Here is an 8,052-nt window from a genome sequence, read left to right as displayed (position 1 = left end):
TCTTCTGTATACTGCTTGCATTAGAGTAGTATAGCATGTTACTGTTCGGTTACTCCTATTCTGTTGCATAGCCTGTCATTGTTACTACAGTCATTGCTACCTTACCCGCAATCCTAAATGCTTAGTATAGGATGCTAGTTTATCATCTGTGGCCCTACATTCTTGTCGGTCTGCCTTGCTATACTATCGGGCCGTGATCACTTGGGAGGTGATCACGGGTATATACTATACATATATACATACTACAGATGGTGACTAAAGTCGGGTCAGCTCGTTGAGTACCCGCAAGTGATTCGGATAAGGGGGCTGAAAGGACAGGTGGCTCCATCCCGGTAGAGGTGGGCCTGGGTTCCCGACGGCCCCCGACTGTTACTTTGTGGCGGAGCGACAGGGCAGGTTGAGACCGCCTAGGAGAGAGGTGGGCCTGGCCCTGTTCGGCGTTCACGGATACTTAACACGCTTAACGAGATCTTGGTATTTGATCTGAGTCTGGCCACTGGCCTATACGCACTAACCAACTACGCGGGAAAGTTATGGGCACTCGACGTCGTGGTATCAGCCGAAGCTTTCTTGACGTCAGCGATTGAGCGGCGCGCGCCGGGTTGGACTGCGTTAATGCAACTTCCTTTGTAATGGAGGTTGCTAGGTCTACTCACCGGCCGCGTACGCAACATGCAGGTGTGCAATGGGCGATGGGCCCAGACCCCTGCGCGCATAGGATTTAGACCGGCGTGCTGACCTCTCTGTTGTGCGTAGGTGGGGCTGCGACGTGTTGATCTTCCGAGGCCGGGCATGACCCAGGAAAGTTTGTCCGGCCAAATGGGATCAGCGTGTTGGGTTATGTGGTGCACCCCTGCAGGGAAGTTAATCTATTCGAATAGCCGTGATCTTCGGTAACAGGATGACTTGAAGTTGTACCTTGACCTTATGACAACTAGAACCGGATACTTAATAAAGCACACCCTTTCAAGTGCCAGATACAACCCGGTGATCGCTCTCTAACAAGGCAACGAGGAGAGGATCGTCGGGTAGGATTATGCTATGCGATGCTACTTGGAGGACTTCAATCTACTCTCTTCTACATGCTGCAAGACGGAGGCTGCCAGAAGCGTAGTCTTCGATAGGACTAGCTATCCCCCTCTTATTCTGGCATTCTACAGTTCAGTCCACTGATATGGCCTCCTTACACATATAGCCATGCATATGTAGTGTAGTTCCTTGCTTGCGAGTACTTTGGATGAGTACTCACGGTTGCTTTCTCCCCCCTTTTCCCCCTTTCCTTTCTTTCTGGTTGTCACAACCAGATGCTGGAGTCCAGGAGCCAGACGCCACCGTCGACGACGACTCCTACTACACCGGAGGTGCCTACTACTACGTGCAGCCCGCTGACGACGACCAAGAGTAGTTTAGGGGGATCCCAGGCAGGAGGCCTGCGCCTCTTTCGATCTGTATCCCAGTTTGTGCTAGCCTTCTTAAGGCAAACTTGTTTAACTTATGTCTGTACTTAGATATTGTTGCTTCCGCTGACTCGTCTATGATCGAGCACTTGTATTCGAGCCCTCGAGGCCCCTGGCTTGTATTATGATGCTTGTATGACTTATTTATGTTTTAGAGTTGTGTTGTGATATCTTCCCGTGAGTCCCTGATCTTGATCGTACACGTTTGCGTGCATGATTAGTGTACGATTGAATCGGGGGCGTCACACCTTAGTTGGTGCTTTACAAGAGAAGATGGAGACTCAAGTAAAATAAAAATTGCATCAAGTGAATAGAAAGGCCCTTCGCGGAGGGAAGTAGGGATTTGTAGAGGGGCCAGAGCTCAAAGCAAAAAGATAGAGATAAAACATTTTGGGTGGCATGCTTTTCCTATGAACGAAAACGATCGAGTAGTTCCCAGTACTTTCCATGCTAGATATATCATAGGCGGTTCCCAAACAGAAAATATTTTTTTCCTTTTCCACCATACTTTCACGTTCCATGGCTAACCGTATCCACCGGTGCCTTCCATACCAACACTTTCCAAGGAATTTATTATTTGACAACATAAAGTAAATTCATTTTTCATTTCGGGAATGGGCATCCCTAATACCTTTGTCGTACTCTCGTGCAATGACAAGTGAATAAACATTCATCTTGAGAATAACTCATCTAGCATGAAAATATATTAGCCCCCCCTACCGTTTCATGAGCGGTACGAGCACACAAAAGTGAAATTTATTTTGAAAATTAGAGATGGCACATACAAATTTGCTTAGAACGGCAAAAGAATACCGCATATAGGTAGGTATAGTGGACTGATGTGGCAAAAACTGGTTTAAAGGATTTTGGATGCACAAGTAGTGATCATACTTAGTGCAAATGAAGGCTAGCAAAAGATTTGGAAGCAAACAAAGAAACAAAAAATATCATAAGTGAGCATTAAGCATAACTAACACCAAATAATGCACCACAAGTAGGATGTAATTTCATTGCATAACTATTGACTTTCGTGCTTGCATAGGGAATCACAAACCTTAACACCAATATTCTTACTAAAGCATAATTACTCATCAACATGAATCACATATCACTATCATCATATCTCAAAACTATTACAAAGAATCAAGTTTATTTTGTCCAATGATCTTCATGAAAGTTTTTATTATATCCCTCTTGAATATCTATCACTTTGGGACTAATTTCATGTGTTGCTTTTGATAGCTCAAACAAATCTAAGTGACGAACATGAGCATAAAAAATTTCTTCTCTCAAAATAATTGAAGTGAAGCAAGAAAGAATTTCTTAAAAAAATTACTAACTCTAAAATAAATCTAAGTGAAGCATCAAATCATTTGGTCGGTGTAATAGACCCAGGGCTTGTTGACCTGACTGTGCACATGCACAAGATCAAGATTGAAGCACCAAAACCAGAGACCAAGGGACTCGAAGAACCAGCTAACAGATCAGAAGGAACCAAGACTAAGGCAGAGGAACCAAATATTACTAAGGAAGAGGCCACCTGTTAAGTAGAAAGTCTGGAAGCAGGCCTTGGAGAGGCAGCAGTTCATTCCAGAAGAGATCAAGAAGCTTGAAGCAGCTGGGTTGGTAAGAGAGTGCTACATCCCACTTGGCTAGCAAACCCAGTGGTAGTCCGAAAGGCGAACGGGAAATGGAGGCTGTGCATCGATTTCACAGACCTTAACAAGGCCTGCCCAAAGGACCCATTCCCCTTGTCACGTATTGATTAGATAGTGGATTCCACCTCAGGTTGTGACTTGCTCTGATTTCTGGACGCATGTTCTGGGTACCACCAACTCTTCATGTCAAAGGAGGACGATGAGAAGACATCATTCATCACTCCATGTGGTATGTATTGGTTTGTCCGCATACCTTTCGGATTAAAGAGTGTCAGGTCCACCTTTGCAAGGTCAGTCCAGATCAATTTTGAACCTCAGCTCCATAGAAATATTGAGGCTTATATGGATGGCAATGTGGTCAAAACCAAAGACAGGGTAACTCTCATTAAGGATCTGGAGGAGATGTTTGCAAATCTGCGCAAGATCAACTTGAAGCAAAACACAGAGAAATGTGTGTTGGCGTCCCCTCCGGCAAGTTGCTTTGATATTTTGTGTCCCACAGGGGTATCGAAGCCAATCCCGAAAAGATCAAGGCCATCGAGCAGATCCAAGAGCCAAGGACGGTCAAAGATGTGAGGCACCTGACGGGATGCGTTGCCGCGCTCAGGATATTCATCTCCAAGTCTGCCGAGCGTGCCCTGTGATACGTCTCCAACGTATCTATAATTTTTTATTGTTCCATGCTATTATATTACCCGTTTTGGATGTTTATGGGCTTTACTTTACACTTTTATATCATTTTTGGGACTAACCTATTAACCGGAGGCCCAGCCCGAATTGCTGTTTTTTTTTTGCCTATTTCAGTGTTTCGAAGAAAAGGAATATCAAATGGAGTCCAAACGGAATGAAACCTTCGGGAGAGATCTTTTTGGAACAAACGCAATCCAGGAGACTTGGAGTGGACGTCAAGCAACGAACAAGGCGGCCACGAGGGTGCCCAGCGCACCCTAAGGGGGTGGGCGCGCCCCCACCCTCGTGGGCCCCTCGAGCGTCAACCGACCTACTTCCTCCTCCTATATATATCCACGTACCACGAAAACATCCAGGGGCACCACGAAAAACTATTTCCGCAGCCGCACCCTTCTGTATCCATGAGATCCCATCTTGGAGCCTTCGCCGGCGCTCCGCTGGAGGGGGAATCGACCACGAAGGGCCTCCACATCATCTCCAAGGCCTCTCCGATGAGTTGTGAGTAGTTTACCTAGACCTTCGGGTCCATAGTTATTAGCTAGATGGCTTGTTTTCTCTCTTTGAATCTCAATACAAAGTTCTCCTCGATCTTCTTGGAGATCTATTCGATGTAACTCTTTTTGCGGTGTGTTTGTCGAGATTCGATGAATTGTGGGTTTATGATCAAGTTGATCTATGAGAAATAATTGAATCTTCTCTAAATTCTTTTATGTGTGATTGGTTATCTTTGCAAGTCTCTTCGAATTATAAGTTTGGTTTGGCCTACTAGATTGATCTTTCTTGCAATAGGAGTAGTGCTTAGCTTTGGGTTCAATCTTGTGGTATCCTTTCCCAGTGACAGCAGGGGAAGCAAGGCACGTATTGTATTGTTGCCATCAAGGATAAAAAGATGGGGTTTATATCATATTGCTTGAGTTTATCCCTCTACAGCACGTCATCTTTCTTAATGCGTTACTTTGTTCTTCATGAACTTAATACTCTAGATATAGGCAGGAGTCGGTCGATGTGTGGAGTGATAGTAGTAGATGCAGGCAGGAGTCGGTCTACTTGTCACGGACGTGATGCCTATATACATGATCATGCCTAGATAATCTCATAACTATGCGCTTTTCTATCAATTGCTCGACAATAATTTGTTCACCCACCGTAATACTTATGCTATCTTGAGAGAATCCACTAGTGAAACCTATGGCCCCCGGGTCTATCTTTTATCATATAAGTTCCCATCTACTTTTATTTGCATCTTTTACTTTTCAATCTATATCATAAAAATACCAAAAATATTTATCTTATCTTATTATCTCTATCAGATCTCACTTTTACAAGTTACCGTGAATGGATTGACAACCCCTTTATCGCGTTGGTTGCGAGGTTCTTGTTTGTTTGTGTAGGTGCGTGGGACTTTTAAGGAGCCTCCTACTGGATTGATACCTTGGTTCTCAAAAACTGAGGCAAATACTTACGCTACTTTGCTGCATCACCCTTTCCTCTTCAATGGAAAACCAACGCATTGCTCAAGAGGTAGCAAGAAGGATTTCTGGCGCCATTGTCGGGGAGGCCTTCGCTCAAGTCAAGACATACCAAGTACCCATCACAAACTCATCTCCCTCGCATTACATTATTTGCCATTTGCCTCTAATTTTCCTCTCCCCCACTTCACCCTTGCCGTTGTATTCGCCCTTCTTCCGTTTGATCTTGTATGCTTGTGTCTCCATGTGCCTTCTATGTGCTTGCATCTTTGCTTGCTAAAAATCTATTTTACGAATCCACTTAAAGTATTCTACTTGGATTATCTTTGATCTATATGCGCTCGTGCTGAAACCCCAACTAGCCTGGTTGATGAGAAGTCTTTAGATGAGCATGCTCATTTTGTACGTCATCGTTTGTCCGAAAAGGGGAGACTCTTATGGGATCAAATAAACAGATTGTTGTGTTATGCTTAGAATCTTTGTGAAATTTATGATTTTACTTGTTGCTCTAAGAACCCTAAAAAACACCTTCCCTACCTATGTGAGTTTAATGATAATGAAATCTTATCTTCTTATGCAAAGGGTGTTTATAGTTACTATGATATTGAACAAATTGAAGAATCTGTTGCTTTTAAGGGTGCTTATGAAGTTGCTTCTTTGATTGAAAAGTATGATATTACTCTCTACGAATCTGAAAATTTTGACATACTTAAATATTGCTATGAAAACTATGCTCATAATGTCTATGTCAAAGAATTTATTGAAAGAATGACCATTTCTTTGGAAGAAAATAATGATATGCATGAACCTATAGATAATGATGATTCCGATGATTTGATTGAAACATCCCTTGATGAACATGATGCTTGCTATTCTTGTGGCCATGATGCCAATATTTATGAAGATGAATTTGCTATATTTCCTTATGTTAAACATGAAATCGTTGCTATTGCACCCATACTTGGTAGTTCCTTCAATGAAAAGCATGATTGCAATGATGTTACGATAAATTCTCTTGATGTCAATTGTGCTAATAATATGCAAAACCCTAAGCTTGGGGATGCTAGTTTTGCTATGTCTACTACTTGTTGCAATGATCATGATTGGGGTGATTCTTCTTTTGAACTTGAAAATTTATTTAACCCCCATGGTGAATATGAGATTGATAATAGTGTTTGCAATATTATTGAAAGTGGGTTTGGAAGAGTGTCAACTTTAGATCCCACATATTTGGATTTTGATCAACCTTATGAAGTTTTTGATAAAAGTGGGTTTGGAGAGGTCATGAGTTTAGTTAATGTTAATCCCACTATTTTGGAAGAGTGTCAACTTTGCATACATGTGGATCGTGTTAAGAATATGTTTTGTGATAGCTATATTGTTGAATTTGCTTATGATCCTACATGTAATTATTATGAGAGAGGAAAATATGGTTGTAGAAATTTTCATGTTACTCAATTACCTCTCGTCATGTTGAGATTGCTATCGTCTCTTTCTTCTTCCTTGCATATGCTAGTTTTTGCTTGCCTTGCAAATTTTTTTGCTTATAATATGCCTATGCATAGGAAGTATGTTAGACTTAGATGTGTTTGTCACATGTTTTATGAGGCTCTCTTTGTGCTTCAATTCTTGTCTTTCATGTGAGCATCATTGAAATCTCAATGCCTAGCTAGGGGCGTTAAACGATAGCGCTTGTTGGGAGGCAACACAATTTTATTTTTGTTTCTTGATTTTTGCTTATGTTTCGAAATAAATATTTCATATAGCTTCTATTTAGATGTGGTTTTATGTTTTAATTAGTGTTTGTGCCAAGTAGAACCTATAGGATAACCTACGGTGACAGTTAATTGGATTCTGCTGAAAAACGGAAACTTTTGCGTGCACAAAAATAATTTTAGTAAATCAAAGAAACGTGCTTTTGCGTTGATTAGTTTTGCTTTAGATCAATAGACAAATTGCCCAGGACTCGAGTTTTAGAGTTCCAGAAGTATTCAAAAGTTACAGATTGCTACAGACTGTTCTATTTTTGAGAGATTCTGTTTTTCATGTGTTGTTTGCGTATTTTGATGCATCTATGGCTAGTATCGGGGGGTATGAACCATAGAGAAGTTGGAATACAGTAGGTTTAAGACCAATATAAATAAATCATGAGTTCATTACAGTACCTTATGTGGTGGTTTTTCTTTCTTGCACTAACGGAGCTTATGAGATTTCCTGTTGAGTTTTGTGTTGTGAAGTTTTCAAGTTTTGGGTAAAGATTTGATGGATTATGGAATAAGGAGTGGCAAGAGCCTAAGATTGGGGATGCCCATGGCACACCAAGATATCCAAGTACAACCAAAAGCCTAAGCTTGGGGATGCTCCGGAAGGCATCCCCTCTTTCGTCTTCGTTTATTGGTAACTTTACTTGCAGCTATATTTTTATTCGCCACATGATATGTGTTTTGCTTGGAGCGTCTTGTATGATATGAGTCTTTGCTTTTTAGATTACCACAATCATCCTTGCTGTACACACCTTTTGCGAGAAACCCACGTGATTTGGAATTTATTAGAATACTCTATGTGCTTCACTTATATCTTTTGAGCTAGATAATTTTGCTTTAGTGCTTCACTTATACTTTTTAGAGCACGGTGGTGGCTTGATTTTGTAGAAATTGTTGATATCTCATGCTTCACTTATACTATTTTGAGAGTCTTTTAGAACAACATGGTAATTGCTATGGTTATAAATTTGGTCCTAGAATGATGGGCATCCAAGTCGGGTATAATAAAACTATC

Source organism: Triticum dicoccoides, chromosome 6B, assembly GCF_002162155.2.
Source record: "Triticum dicoccoides isolate Atlit2015 ecotype Zavitan chromosome 6B, WEW_v2.0, whole genome shotgun sequence".
NCBI lineage: Eukaryota > Viridiplantae > Streptophyta > Magnoliopsida > Poales > Poaceae > Triticum > Triticum dicoccoides.
This window is presented reverse-complemented; position numbering follows the sequence as displayed.